Raw genomic sequence first — 15690 nt, 5'->3', positions numbered from 1 at the left:
GAAAGAAACTAAGGACAGACTATCTGAACTGGAGGGCAGACTTGTAATATGGGAGAATGAAATGAAAAACTTCTTAAAAATAACAAAGAAACAAACAGCAATAATACAAAGACAAGAAGATGATAAGAGGATCCATAACTTAAGGATTAAGAACATAAAAGAAGAAGTAGGGACACAAACAAGTGAACTACAAAACCTACTCACAGAAATAATCCAGGAGAATTTTCCTAATTTAGCAAAAGGTAAAGATACTCAGATGTATGAGGCATACAGGACCCCAGCTACCTACAACCCAAACAGAGCAACACCCAGGCATATAATAATAAAAATTCCAGAAATTCAATACAAGAACAGAATATTAAAAGCTGTAAGAGACAAGAAACAGACCACTTACAAGGGAACACCCATCAGAATTACAGCAGATTTCTCGGCACAAACCATCAAATCACGAAGAGCATGGGGGGAAATAATTCAAGCTTTGAAAGATAATAATCTCCAGCCAAGATTGAGATATCCTGCACAACTGTCCCTGGAAATTGATGGAAAAACAAGGTGCTTCCAGGATAAAGAGGAACTGGGGGAATTTGCAACCACCAATTCAACTCTACAGAGAGTATTGCAGGATATTCTAAAAAAAGAAAAATACAAAGAATCCAGAAATAATGGCAGAGAGGCCACAACGAATGGAGCAGAGAACAAAATGAAGAAGACAAACTGACAGCTACTGACAGAAAAAGAGCTCAACAGAAATGAGGCAGAGAAGATTGGATGATAGGAACAGCTATTTTGGAGAAAATGACATCTTAATAGGTAATACTGATTTAGTATCATCTTGTTTTGAAGTCTCATCTAGCTTTTGTCCTCTGTCTCCAATGGTCTAAATAGGTGGTATCTTACTGGATTTTATTATGTACGATAGTATAAGCAAAAACCTTGTAAAGACAAGGAGATTATACAGAAACCATTATTCATTTTCTGTTAGTCGATTCTAAATACTCTGTAATGCTGTCATTCTCTTGAATGGTTTTACATTGTTTTGATATACTTAATGCTACAGTATACGAAGTTGTACTCAAGGATTTCAAAGAAAGAGACAATATGGTAACTACTTTTAGGTTAGGATTATCTGGTGGTGAAACACTATTCTGCTTAAATGGTTATGTTTTGATCTGCGCTGTTTCGTTGTTATGCCCTCTTTTATCTCAATCTCCACTCCATTATTTACTTTTTTATCTTTATCCTTTTAATTAAAGGAAAAAAATAGCAGGATATATTATAGTAACCCACTTTGACTTTTCATTACCTTGATTTAAAGCCCTGCATTACTCTCACCATCTGGTTTTTAACTGATGTTCCCCTATTCTGTTTTGCTGGATAGTATCAGGTTCGAAAGTTTAGGCATCAGCTGTGAAGATAATGAGATTCATTATGATGCCCATTTTTGTTGACTTTTATCTACTTTTGAAGACCTACAATGTCTCCAATGTTTTGGTTTTGTCGGTTTTATTCTTTACTGTTTTGTTCAATTGTATTATAACTAACGATATAGGCAATTCTATTAGAGATAGCGGGAGGCATTATAGTAACCATTGTTGATCACCTTGTATTATGTTTTTACATTATCTATTATGTCCACCCTTTTGACTTGACCAATTCTGTTCTGTTATGTCACATTTGGTTTTACTCTCTTCCAAAAAAGTAATAAGAACCGTGGGAGCAATGAAACCCAAAATGTGTAATAGTCATGGTACAAAAGAGAGGAAAAGAAAGTGCTCCAAACTATATAACTGCATGTATATTTAAGTGTATAAAATAGAAAATGATATCACAGAGTTTTATTGGATCAATGAACAGAACTGTTTGCAGTATCATTGATGGAATGTCCACTTTACAAGCTTTAATTTTGTGACTTGAACAATTATTTCTAAGATGACAATATGTAATCCATTAACTAGTGATTTCCTACTGTTCATTTTTTTTCTATAAATCTGTATAACTTGTACCCTTTCCCTGCTTTTTTTTTCTTTTCTCCTTAAATAAAATTAAAAAAAAAAAAAAAAAAGAAAATCCTCCAGGATTAGTAAACCCTCGAGGATGGCTGTCATCACAAAGCCAGGTAACAGAAAAGCACCAGCAAGGATGTGGAGAGATTAGAACCACAGACCTGATGGGGCAGAGCGGGACGGGTGTGAAATGTTCTACGCTGACAGAACCCAGCCTGTTGCGATCTTGGGTATCCAGGACAACCAGAAACATGCTTTCACATTAAAAACCTGAAGGGGAACATTATTCGGAAGAGACAAAAGGAAAGACATCAATGTCCATCAACAAATGAATAAAGAGAACGTGTTGCCCACGTACTGCAGGATATCACTTGGCAACGCAGAAGACGGAAATGTTATTCAGTTCCGTGATGTGAATGAGCCCGAAAACAGTGCTCTGTGGGGAAGCGAAGCCAAAGGACCATGCAGGGAATAGCACTCCGCTTCCTGCCAAGAGGAGGAAACAGATCTCGGATTAGATAGTGCTGGTGCTTCCCAGCTCGGTGAACATGCTGGAAAGCACTGGATGGTACCTTCCAAATGGCTGAATTTTATGAGATGTGAATTATATCTCAATAAAACCATCACACCCTAGACAGAACTCCATCTCCCCCAACCCCATGGGACCTATGCCTGGCAGTGCTGGGCAGAGCAGGCTGCATCTGTGATGGGCCTCGGGGGCACCGATGGGGGGGGCAGCCAAGGCAGGAGGCCCAGGCTCGGGCAGAGACCGTGTGCACAGCACCTATTCTATTGCCTTTCTTGCCTGAGATACAAGCTAGAGCAATAAAAGCCATGGATCTTAATAAATATTCACAAAAAAATGTTCACTACCTGTGTAATCACCACTCTCTAGCTCCTGTGTTATACAGCATCTCCATCACCTGGAAAGTCCCCCGGGGAGGACACATAGTCAGCAGTGAGCCTCAGCCCAGCATGCACAAAGTCCTGGTCCATTTCCAGGCTGGCAAAAAAGAAAGGGAGCTCCCTGGAGCCCCTCCTGGGCCCCTCCCCCAGCACCTCAGAGCTGCCTTCACCCCTAGCTTTGCCTGTTGTTAGAAATCGCATGCACAGGATCACAGGGTACCTTTGCATCCAGCTTCTTCTGTTTCCAGCAGTCCTCTTGAGACTCGTCCATGCTTCCCGAGTTATTTGCCTTCCTTGTGTGCACCCCACTGGCAGGGCCAGAGCATGATTAGGAGAGGAAGCCCCATGTGACACAGGAGGCGACAGTCCCTGTTGCCAGCCTTTAGCTCTGCACAGATGAGAGGCAGACCAGGGGCATTTGCCAGAAAAGTGTCCACTGGCTGGGCCTGTCCTCTCTGCATGACCAGGAGATGCAGACAGGGGCTTCCTAATCCCTGCCATAGGTCAGCCTCACCCAGGGTGGAGCTATGCTCCCCACCACACAGTAGGCAGCATGGCTGGCCAGTTGAGGTATACCTGGGACATCATGGGAAAAGGGCTGGGAGGGTGCAGCCTGGCTGTGCAGAAGGTGCTAGGCCTGCCAGCGGGAGCGGGGATGAGCAGGGATCCTGGTAGGCACAAGAGCCCAGGCGAGAAGCGAAGTCACTGATGGAGGAGAGGACATCAGCTCTGAGGTTCCACAGGCAGAGGGTGATGGCAGCAGGCCCAGCACACGTAGGAGGAAGGCAGGGGGCAGCATCTGAGATGCTAGCAGTGGCGGTCTCTGCATGGTGTGCAAGGTGGCAGGGGGCTCCTTTAAACAGGAAGAGCCCCTAGTGCCTTCCAAGAGGGCCACAGCCTCCACCTGGCCTGCACTGCCCCTGAGTCCCGAGTCCAAAGCCGGTGGTTTCTGTTGGGTCTCGGGGCCTGCAGGGTGGTGCTGTGCTCCCTGGAGGCTGGCTGAGCTGGAGCGCTCTGCCCTGTCTTCCTGTGTCCCTGGGTGGGGACAGCACAGAATAGGTTTGAAGCCCCAGTCTGCACAGCACACATGGGTGGTCATCATCACTGAATCCATTCAGGCCGAGTAGCCTGGAGCAGCACAGCCATCTGTCCCTGTGGTCCTCCTGGGAAGATGGCAATGCCCCTGCTGGCAGGGGAGGGTGTGCATCTCTGGCTGGGGGCGCCACATGGCCACTCTGTCTACCCCGAGGCCCTGAGGGGATGTGACCAGAACCCAGAGAAGTGAAAGGGAGGAGGAAGTGGAGGCCACAAGAAGGGGCGAGAGAGCGTGGGAGTGGGTGTGCATGCATGCAGAACCCACTCACACTCAAGGCCCAAGGAACTGCTAAGGCTGTGTTTCCATGCTGTCCTGTGGCAAAGCCGGGGTGTTTTAATGCCCAAGGGGGCCTGGAAGGCAGTGCATGCTGGGCTGGAGATGGTGCCAAGTAGGGAAGCAAGGCCAGGCACAGCAGATCCCAGCGGGCCTCTGCAGCAGGGCCCGGGCTTCCATGGGACTAAGGCTGGAAGAGACTCAGCTCTGAGCAGGTGTCAGACACCAGGAAATGTCACCCCAACTTTTGGGGAGATGAAGCAGTGAACTTCCAGAGTGGCCCCACACCTCAGCTCGGGTCCTGTCTGCAGCACCAGGAGGACAGCTTTCCCGACAGAGTGGGAGGCCAAGGGAGGGGGGTGGGGAGAGCTCCACACAATGGGGGAGCTGCACATGTGTACCCAGATCTCTGCTTTCCAGCCACTGCCTCAGGGCCACCTGTGATCTCAGGCTCAGGACCAGTCCCTGGTGCAGTGCAGGAGCCAGGTTAGAGGGTGTGACTTGGGGCCAGCCTCGGTCAGCACCGAGGTATGGGCAGAGGTAAGGGGGGGGCTTCCTGTTCTCCACTCTCAGCCCACCACCTATGGTCCACTCCAAGGCCACCTGCAGCTCTGCCCCCGGGGGGATGTGGATTGAAGGGCTCCTGGCAGAAAGGAGCCTAAGTCTCACCTGAGTCCAGCTAAATGGTCTTTTTCAACCTGTTCATTGGTTTCCTCTTCGTGCAAGGAGGGCCTCCACATCAGGGAGGGGGGTCAGGTCCAGGGAGGGATCACCAGGTCCAGAGTCAGACACAGCAGGTCAAGGCCAGGGCCAGGCCAGGCAGCCTGATGACATCAGACGGCAGTGTCTAGAGTGGGCAGCCAAACTGTGGGCCCTTCCGCTTCCTTCCTCCCCCTGAAGCCCTGCTCATCACCTTTCCCTGTCCACCGATACACAGCCAGGGAGTCCTGATAACAGGGCACGGTAGAGAGTGATGTTAGCCAGCAAAGGGGTGCTGAGGTGGGGCTTTAGGCATGGACAGGGGTGCTCCATTTGAGAGCCGTGCACAGGAAGAGAAGGATTGGTGCTTCTCAGAGCCGAGTCCACCCAGAATGAGGCCACCCATGCCTTGCGGTGACAGAGCCCAGTCCAGCTTTATGCACACGACTGAGGTTCTCTGCATCTCTGGGCCTCGTTAAAAGGGGCAGCAACACGGGCTGGGCTGAGCTCAACTGAGTACCTCAACCGCCCCCAGGTCCCTTGCCCACCAGAGCTGGGCCTCAACCTCCAGCAGATCCCACCAGCACAGTGGGCAGAAGAGCACGGCAGCCTCTGAAATAAATCGGCCCCAGGACAAAGGCGGAGATGGACGGCAGCCACAGGCACACACCTGGAACTAAACACGCAGTGTGCGAGGCAGCAGCTGCGATGGCTGGTCCTTGGCAGCCAGTGGCTTTTCCCTGTCCTTCTGTTCCATCCTCTCAGCCTACAGAGGAGATGGGATGGAAAAGGGGGAATGGGACACAGAAGTTATTGGTGGAGCCGAGAGCTGAGCGAGGCTGGAGAGGCTGATCCTGCGGCCCAACTGGCCAAGGTTGGGGGGAGGAGGGCTAGCTGAGTGATTCCCCAGCCTGGAGCAGCTGCAGAGACTCAGTGTCCCTGGGCATCGTAGACCCAGGTCCTTGGGGAGCCCACTGGGATGGGGACTCTGTCTTCCCATCTCCTATCTGTACCTCAGAAGTGGCAACACCTACTTGCCCCATTTGGAAGTCCCCTGAGGACCCTGGCCCAGTTAGAATCAGAATAGAGGTCTCACTGCCTCAGGGAGACCTGGGAGGGACAGTAGGGGTGGGCCTCCTCCCACCCAGCCTTGTCCTCCTGAGAAAAGGCCAGGCCTGGCAGCTTTGGGTGAGAAGACAGGGCTGGATGTGGGGCAAGGTCTCCACTCTCCTTCCCGGCTCTCCACTCCTCCTGCGGGGTCATCACCTGTGTGGGAAGAAGCCAGTCGGGCCAGCCCTGTGCACCGTGATGAGCTCTGCAGGAGGGTCACCTGTCCTTCCATAGCCTGATTTATCCCCTCTGCAGGTGAGGAGACGGGAAACAGAGATGCCCTGGTCAGGCGGGGCTGTTGGCTGGGATGCAGGACCACAGCGTCTTTGGGGAAGGGTCAGGGGACAGCTCTGCCAGACCCTCAGCCCTGAGGAGAGAACCCCGGCCAGGGGCAGTGTGAAGCACCCAGCCCAGAGCAGGCTGTGGACCCTATGGAGGAGACTCTCAGCCTCAGTTTCCCCACATCATAAAATGACAACCTCTCCTCTCTGCAGGCAAATTCCTTTTATATCAGAGAAACGTCAAAGAGAAGCCGCGTTTCAGCAAAGCAGCAGCCCCACTGCCACTGCAGAGAGCCGCCCCTGAGTGCAAAACACCGCGCAGGAACCCACCGAGCACCTCCTAGAGCCTTGGTGGCAAGTGCAGAAGGATGTGGGCTGTGGTGTGAGAACAGCGAAGGGGTGCTTAATGCACTGCCTGCTCCAAGAACTGGGGGAAAAATTGTGACAATAATTCTGTCTTGGGCGCCAAGAGCTTATTATTTACAGCCTCAAACTTCAGGACAATTTGAATGCAAACCAGGATGCGCGCCGTATTTATAGCAGTGCGTCCCAAGTGCGAAGCAAGCAAGCGTCTGAGAGGCAAGAGCATTTTTCCTTAAACGGCTTGCTAAGAAAATGTAAGCCGGCAGAGCGCAAATGCGTAGGTATCCAAGCAAAAGAGAACAAAGCGAAACAGGGGGTGGGCGGCACCCTGCGCCAGGCAGAGCCCGGTGGCTTGGCTTTTATTTAAAATAGCATTTTTATTGATTGCGGCATGTGCGCCCAGAGGAGGCTGGGAGCCAGGTAGAAGGCGAGAGGACGGGAGCCTGGCGGGGCGGGGAGGGGACACAAAAGCCCCTCCAACCAGGGCATTTTCTACTCTGCGCCAAGAGGCGGGGTAGGGATAGGCAGAGGTAACTCAGTTTCCCTACTCTCGGAAAGAAAATCAGTTTTTCCCTCTCTGGGTTGAGATGATTAATGAGGAGCCGAGGAGAACTTTGAAGATGAAAAATCTCCTCCCTGTCCCAGGGATTAATCATCATATAATGCGTGCTCCGTGACTATGCCGTTACTTAATTACCTACAGTCCCAGGAATGATTTTCCTCTTGCTCCTCCCAGGAGGAACCGTGCAACTCTGGTGCCTGCGGCCCAGATTCTCAGCAGAGAATCAAAGCTCCCTGGGCTGTGGCAGAGGCGGTGGCTGGAGGGCTCACGGGTTATCTCGAAGGAGCACAAGAGAACAGAGGCGGCCTCCAGGGGAGACAGGAGAGTGCTGCACGGGGAGGGACACAAATGGCTCATACTTTGTGACTTAAAAAATAGGGCTTGATCTCATGATCTCCAAAGGCACCAAGCCCTCCTTGTCCACGGAGAGGCACACAGCTAAGTGCAGGCTCTTTCCCCAGTTTGAGCAACCCCAGAAGCACTGGGGGATTAGGGGGTTCTGTCCCTGTCAGGGGGAGGGGGAAGGACCCTTTGACCCTTCCCAAGTCCCTGAGCCTAGTCTTAATTATCTGAGGGGCTTGGCGCCCTCTGAGCAGTCACTGTGCCCCATGAACTGTAAAATGGTACCAGATGGGATGGCCCTCCCAGGTCTGCATGGCTTGGTGTCCTGGCGGGGCTCCCAACCCACGCTCAGTGGACATCCCTCAGCTCCCATGTGGCCCTCCAGCCACACTGTGGACTTCCCTGCTGGAACTCATGGCCTGGCTGTAACAGCTGTTTGCTCATTTTTCTCCTCACAAACCCTGCATACTTCGAAGGAGGCCACCCTGCCAGGGTCACCCTCCTCTCCCACATAGGAGATGGGGTGCAGGGAGGGGTATGATCAGGAAGAGCAAGACCATAACTGTAACCAGTTTCCCCTGACCAGTGTTAGTTCCAGAGGCCTCTTCCTTCCCTCCTTCTCTCCATCACCTGTCTGTCATATATCCCTTTGTATACCATCATCTAGCCATCATCCATCATCTATCATCCATCCTTCCATCCAACCAACCATTCATTCACCCATCATCACCCATACATCCACTCAGCCATCCATCATGAATCCATCCATCCATCTACCCAACCACCTATCCACCCAACCATCCACCATTGTCATCCATCTATCCATCCATCCATCCATCCACTATCTGTCCATCATCCATCCATCTACCATCTATCTATCCATCCCCCACCTATGTACCCGCCATCTACCATCACCCATCTATCTATCCACCATCTATCCATGCATCCATCACCCACCCATCTACCCACCACCTACCCACCCATATATCCACCATCTATCATCCATCTCTCTGCCATCTACCCATCCATCCACTGTCCATCACCCATCCATCTATCCATCTATCCATCTTCCATCACCCACCCATCTACCCACCATCTATCCATCACCCATCCATCCACCATCTATCCATCCATCCATCCATTACCCACCCATGTACCCACCATCAATCCATCCATCCATCCATCCATCCACTATCTACCATCACCCATCCATCTATCCACCATCTATCCATCCATCCATAACTCACCCATCTACCCACAATCTATCCATCCATCCCTCCACCATCTATCCATCACCCATCCTTCCAATGTGAGACCATGGCACCCTTAGTAATGGGGCAGTGCTGCTCCAAAGAACAGACAGTCCATTGTGAGTTGCATCTAGATGGCCCCCAAGAGCATGTGGAGATGGGACCTTTGCAGGGTGGCTGGATTATGAGAGTGCATAGCTGACCTGCCATTAGGGGTGGGAAAAGCCAGGAAACCCTTCTCTCCCTTCCCAGCTCCTCCCTTTGCATTCTGTTTCCTGGCAGCCATGATGTGAGCCACTTTCCTCCTGCCTTCATGCCATTGTTGCCTTCAAACCAGCCAGCTATGGACAGAAGCCTCTAAAGAACATGAGCCCAAGTAAACTGCTCCCCCTTTAATTTGTGGGTGTTGTATATTAAGTCTGGCAATAAAGAAAAGTGACTAAGATACTGTCCCTGAGCTCCCGACTGTGGCTGGTGGGGGACTATGACAGTTGTCCCAGGGACTCAGGTGGGATTCAAGGGGCACAGCATAGTGAGCGCTCCTAAGAGGGAGGCAGGGGAGCTGACTGTCTGGGGCACACCGAAAGAAGGGCAAATGGTAAGGACAAGAGTGCAGAGGGGTGTCAGCTGAGGGTGGAACTTCTGGCAGGGCTCAGGAGCAGAGTCTGATCCCACATATCACAGAAGGGTGTGGGCAGCCTTGCTGGGGAGCCTCCATCTACATCCTTGCTGTCCCTCTGGGAAAAGGATGGTAGAGGACACGGGCTTTCCGGGCTGCAGGTGTGCAAGGTGGGAGGATCTCTACCTGGGAGGTGGTGTTAGGGGAGTGAGGAGCAGGTACCTGGTGCTGATGGCTCAGAGCTCAGCTGGGGCCCCTATAAAGGACATGAACTTCTCCCTCCTCCTTTGGCAAAGTTGGATGGTCAGGATAGAGTCCACCTCCAGGGCTGGGCATGCGCTCCCACTCTCCGGGCAGGCAGGGGTATGACACAAGGAGAATCCTGTCCTGTCCTTGCAGGCACAGAGATGGATCTTCAGCCACTCCTCACGGCAGGAAAGTACTGAGCTGCTCCTGAACCAGCAGTCGACAGCAGGCCCCTCCCTGGGCCTTGCTCCAAGCACATCCATCGCTGTCCACACCAGGCATATGCTCAGCAACTGAGGACAGAGGGAACTATGGGGGAAGTCAGGGACACAGCCCCTTCCCCGCTCTGCCTGAGCCTCCCTTCGCTGCAGCGGAACTGAGCTCTGCTTCAGGATTAAAAGCAGCCCACACTAGAGGAGGAGGATGAGGAGGTCGGCCATCCTCCAGAATCCCAGCTGTGCCCCACAGATGCCTCTCTGCACACTTTAGGGTCTGGGGAGATGGAGAGAAAGGGGTATTGACTCCAGCCAGAGAGATGTCCCGATTTAATTGATCATTTCCCTGATTTAATCGCCCAAGCTGTGGGCAATGTACACTCAAATGGAAGGAAAGAGCAAGCACAAGACCGCCTAGAAAGTGAAGCAAATTATTTTGATTAGGTAATTCATTTCTTTTTTTTTTTTTCAGCCTTTTAGCTGAGCCAAACCAGAGAGCTGGGATTGGAGGAAACAGAACTGATTTGACAGATGAGTCTCCAGTAGGGAGGGTCCCTGGAGGATGCTGACCTGGTTGACCTGGGAGACAGCAGGCTGTGCCCAGGAGAAGCAAAGCTCTTCTTCCTCGTGACGTGTGAATCCCCATGCTTCCGTGATTGTCTGCACCCCTATTAGTGGTGTGAGCTCCTCCAGTGGAAGACCTAAATGCAAAACTACTCTTCCATGAATGTCACTAGTCTTGCTAGGCATAGTCCTCACATTCAAGATGCCTGAGGTTTTCACCTGAGCGGCAGGACCAGCAGTGAGCCATCTGCTCGGCAGTGACTGTGCCCAGGGGCAGCCACCAAGGCCGTTTATGCCATCAGCACTCTCAGGAGCCCAGAGGTCCTCTTCCTGGCCTTTCTGGGCCCATCATCCAGGGACTGCTCAGGCTCGGCCCTGCTCTGAGGGAAAAGGAAGGAAGCCTGGTGTCAGCACTGTCCCAGGTTTCACCTAGGTCCCCATCGGGGGCACTACTCTGGGCACAGCATTTTCCGGGTTTTCCTTTAGGGTGTGTAGAAGCAGAGACTGTTGCAGCCAGTTCCACCGCAGCATGTCCCTGAATGTCACTGGGGCCCCTACTGTGCAATCCTTGAAAGCGGAACTAGTGGCCTGCACTAGGCTGGGAGTGGCTGCAGTTCCCCAAAAGTGGTTTTGGCCAAACCACAAAGATGAAGTAGGGATTTGCATTTGAAGCCACAAGATACTCTGAGCCCTTGTTTTGCTTTCCCCTCGTTCTTTCTGAGATGTCCGTTATTGAAACAGTTGTGGGGAAATCATGAAAATAAAGTGCTTAAGAAATAGGCTACCACCTACTTGCCCAACTCACTGATTGGGTTTGGAAATTTCTAGATGGATTCTGGATGAGTTTAAAGTGAACAACCATCCTGGTTTGTCAGGACTAAAAGGTTTTCTGCCACTCAGAACCAACAAACTGCTCCACCTGCCTCAGTCTGAAGCTCCAGGTCCATTTCCTCCCGCCATCATGATTGGCTGGTAGCCAGCCAATCAGAGCCTTCCCTGGGATTCTTCACTTGGCCACCTCTGCATTTATAGAGTACGCTGGAGGTGATGGGGAGGTGGGAAGCAGGTTCTCTCTGCTTTCCAGGGAGGGCTTCTCGGTACAGAGTGAGAAAGGTCCTGGCAGAGACTTTGAGTTGCCACGTGTGTGCATACATGTGCCTATGTTTGAGCTGTCCATAGGCAGGTCACTTCTCATTGGAAGAACCGGGACTGGGGATATGGGAAGGATAAAGGAAAGGCTGGATGGTGAGACCTAAGCTGTACTGTGTCCTCCTCCACCAGGCAGCCCAGGGTTGAGTGTGTTGGGTGGAGGGCGGTCCAAGAGAAGGCACTTAGGCGAGATAAATGTTTAATTCCATCCTGGGCTCCTCCTGTAGCCCTTTGCATCCAGGATTAGTTTTATACATTCTACCCACATCATAATACCCTTCAGCAAGGTTAATCCTGTCCTCCTGCAAGTTTAAAAATTAAATCCACTTCCAAGAACAAATGTTCTGCCCAACCTCGTCCCATTCCTTTATGCAGAGTAAACATGTTTGCACAGAGACTCGGGAGCAGAGCTCCACAACGGATCGCGTGCGCCTTCTGCATGGCTCCTGGCCCTCCTTGCCTGCCTCCTCGCCACCTGGCTCATGCATTATATATGACAGCCCCAATCCACCCTTGTGGCTGCTCGGGCCGGCAGGCAGCAGCCTGGCGGCAGCACGTCTAAATCAAGAGCCAGACAGATTGTGTACCAGTCCCTGGGAACAAAAAAACAACACAGCAACAAAAAAGCCAGGCAAGGGTTTGGGATTTTAAGAATGACTTGTTTTACTTAGGTGAGAACAAGATTCTGGATTTTTCTTGTTTGTTCCTAAGTTTTAAAAATAGACATGAAACCAAATAAGAACAACCACAAAAACAAAACAAGACAAAACTCTAGGGAAACAACCCTCCTTCCCTGTAGTTTCTCCTGAGTTCCCAGAAGGTTAGGGTCACCTTTATTTTCTCTCCACTGGAGCTGAAAGAGGACATCTTGAGGTTTGTTCTCGCCACAGGGTCCTATGCCTTGTAGACTCAATTAAGGCATTAAAAATGAGACAGGGGCGTGCAGGCTCCTCTGTGGCACGCTGTCTTTGTTTATGTCTTCAGCAAGCAGCCCTGCACTGGCTCTTCCTGTCCTGGGGATGCTGGAGCTTTCTAAAGGGGGTTACCTGTCTCCCGAGATACAAATTCCAATTGATTCTGACACAAACTATTACCCTGCAAACAGTGGTCATCTGTCTTTTGATGCCTGGCAGGCATTCTGTACTGCTATTATCTCCCGGAAATTAAGACAGGCCTCAGGGCGAGGAGCACTTCCTGCAGCAGCCCAGGTGTCTGTCTCCCAGCCCGCTGACCTCCGGGCAGTGCACAAGCATCAGTTTTTCTTCTTTGTGGCCTGCGCTGCCACATCGGTCTCACCTCCTGCCCCTCCCTCGAGCTGCTGGGCCTTGGCACACAGTGAGGCTGAAGGGAACTTTCTAAAGGCCGTAGCTGCCACCAGCCTTGGGCACTCAGCAGGGAAGGAGGTCAAGGGGGAGGCAAGTAAGAGATGGGGAACCATGCGGTGCTGGACAAAGCTCTGTCTTGGAGGTGTTCTGTGTGGGGTGCCTTCACCCCCGTGTCTGCGCCAGTCTCCGGGGTTCAGGGAGGCCCACTTGTCACCTTCTTGCAAGGGCTCTTTTTGTTTAGCACTTTCATGGAGATATAATTCCTACACTGTAAAAAACTACGCACTCGGAGCGCACAATTCGGTAGCGGTTTGCAGTTCTCACCCAGAGTGTCAGCCATCAGCACGTTTGAGTTTTAGAACATTTTCACCACCTGGAAAGAAATCCTCTACCCTAAACCTGTCACCCCTCTGTACCCTGGCCAAAGACTCATCTTTCTCTGCGAACTTGTCTACTCTGGATATTTCACATAAATGGGAGGATGTATCTGGTCTGATTTCCCCCAGGGAGCGCATCTTGAAAGTTTGCCAGTGACGCGGCATGAATCCGAATCGCCTTCCTTTCCACAGCTGGTGACATTCCCCTGCAAGGCCCAGGCTGCCCTTTTCATTCATTCTTTCTCTGACCAGTGGACTCTAGGGTTACTCCCACCTTGGGCCACTCCACATCCTGCTCAGTGTCTCCTGAGTCCATACCTGAGGTAGATGGCTGAGGGTGACTATTTGAGACTCTGCCAGGCTCTATCCTGTCTCCTGCATTCTGTATCTACTCTTCCTGGTCTCTGGGGACAAAGTGGCTGAGATGGGGCAGGATGATGCCTGGCAAGGGCAGGAAGACTCTCAGTGGGGGAGAAGTTTCAGGCAGTAGCAACCCCGAAACCTGGAGGACTCTGGTCAGAGATGAGGCATGGGGATGGAAGGATCCCCAGCCCTGGAACCCCGGCCACAGTAGACGGCTGGAGAAGGTTCAGCAGGAGGGTGGGGTGGGATGACCTGAGGCTAGAGACAAGAGACCCCATGGTCGTGGACACATCTGGCATCAGTCAAGGCAAAGCCTCATTTCTTCTTCCCCTTTAGAGGAAGTACTCAAAAATTGGTGGAGATGGGTCTTTCCTGGGCTCCAGGAAGGATCTGGCAGGCACCCTCTCCCCAGGATCTGAGGAGCAGTATGCAGAGCCCCAGCCAGGCCTGGCTAGGAGGGCGGCCCCCTTTGGACTTCTGGACTGGATGAATGGGACAGGAAGCTGGGTCCAGCAGAGGAATGGACAGGGCAGCTCAGCCAGGGGCCGCATCCAGGTGGCAGGGGGGTGGGGGCTGTGGAACAGAGGAGTGTGCCCAAGAACAGGCAGCCCCAGTGTGCCGTGAACCCTCTGCGGAACAGGCATCCTCTGAAGGGATTCATGCTGCAGGACTTGTCGGGCATCGGTAAATGCCACCACACCTGCCTGCAAAAGTGCGGTTGGAATTCGAAAAAGGCCTTGAAGGAAAGAAGCCATCAGCAAGGCCCAAGATGGGGAGGGGGTCAGGCCTAGCTGACAAGATGACAGAAACAGGGTTCCCCAGGTCTGCAGAGCAGACTGCCATGTGCTGTCTCCAAGGCCAAAGCAACTTGAGGCTGGGGCAGCCGGGGTTCTAGCTGTGTGGTGCAGCAGTGTCACAGCCTCATGGAACAAAGCATTGTGTCACAACGTCCCACCAACAGGAGGGGAGTCGGTGACCCTGGATGGGTGGGCACAGACCGGGTAGAAGGACCATCCCCTCTGTCCCACTGCCTCTCCCAGGCTGGTCCCTGTGATACAGGGGAAGGAAACTCCCAACCTGTTAGATGTCTGCTCTGAGCTCATGTTCTCTAAAATTGAACAATGTAGGTTATGAGCAGAAATATTTATTGAGAGAAAGAAAGCTTTGGTCAGAGAGAGAGAGAGAAAGAGAGAGAGAGAGATGGAAGGGGTCCCAAGTGGGTTGCCAAAGACTGTCTTTTCTGGGGACTTCTATAGAGCAAAACCACCAGGCGAGGCAGGTCTAAGGTGGGGAAAACTGGGAACTCACAAGGCAGGTGGGCAGGAGGTGGAACAGAGCTATAAGATTAATTGCTCAGGTAAAACTGACCAAATCAGGGACAAATGGAGCAAGTCAGGGAGCAAGTGGGCATGCTTAGGGAGCAGGGACTCTCCCTGTAGGGGTGGGGATGGCGGCTCCTGGCTTCCTCAAGGTGACCCACACTTACTTAGAACATCGGTCGCTGATGTTCATACATAGGGCGTGGCTGCACTTGTTATTTTCTCTTTGTCCTGAGATCTGGCCCTCGGCAGAGGTGTCTGTCTCCTGCAAGGCTGCAAGGTGTCTGGGCTTCTGGTCTGGCTCCTTCGAGACCTAGAATATTTCTGTCCATCTCAGCTGTACCGGCTCAGCCTTCAGCCCGGGCACAAGGCTCCAGAGCTAGTGAGCCTCCAGGAAGGTCAGGCTCGCAGAGGTGAGGAGGGGATAAGAGGGACCCCGCTGCCGCTGTCTCACACCCAAAGTAAGCAGAAGGAAATGCAGAGTGACCAGATCACCCGAGGGCCCTGCTCATGGTTTAAACTTCCTTCTCAGAGTGAGAGGTGACATCCCTCACCAAGTACACAAACCTAAAGGTGTGCCACCCTATGGGGCAGCCTCCAGCCCCAGGCCCGGGGCACAAGCACACCT

The sequence above is a fragment of the Cavia porcellus genome, unplaced genomic scaffold (genome assembly GCF_034190915.1).
Source record: "Cavia porcellus strain 051 isolate PalLab524CR breed Dunkin Hartley unplaced genomic scaffold, mCavPor4.1 scaffold_49, whole genome shotgun sequence".
Taxonomy (NCBI): domain Eukaryota; kingdom Metazoa; phylum Chordata; class Mammalia; order Rodentia; family Caviidae; genus Cavia; species Cavia porcellus.
This window is presented reverse-complemented; position numbering follows the sequence as displayed.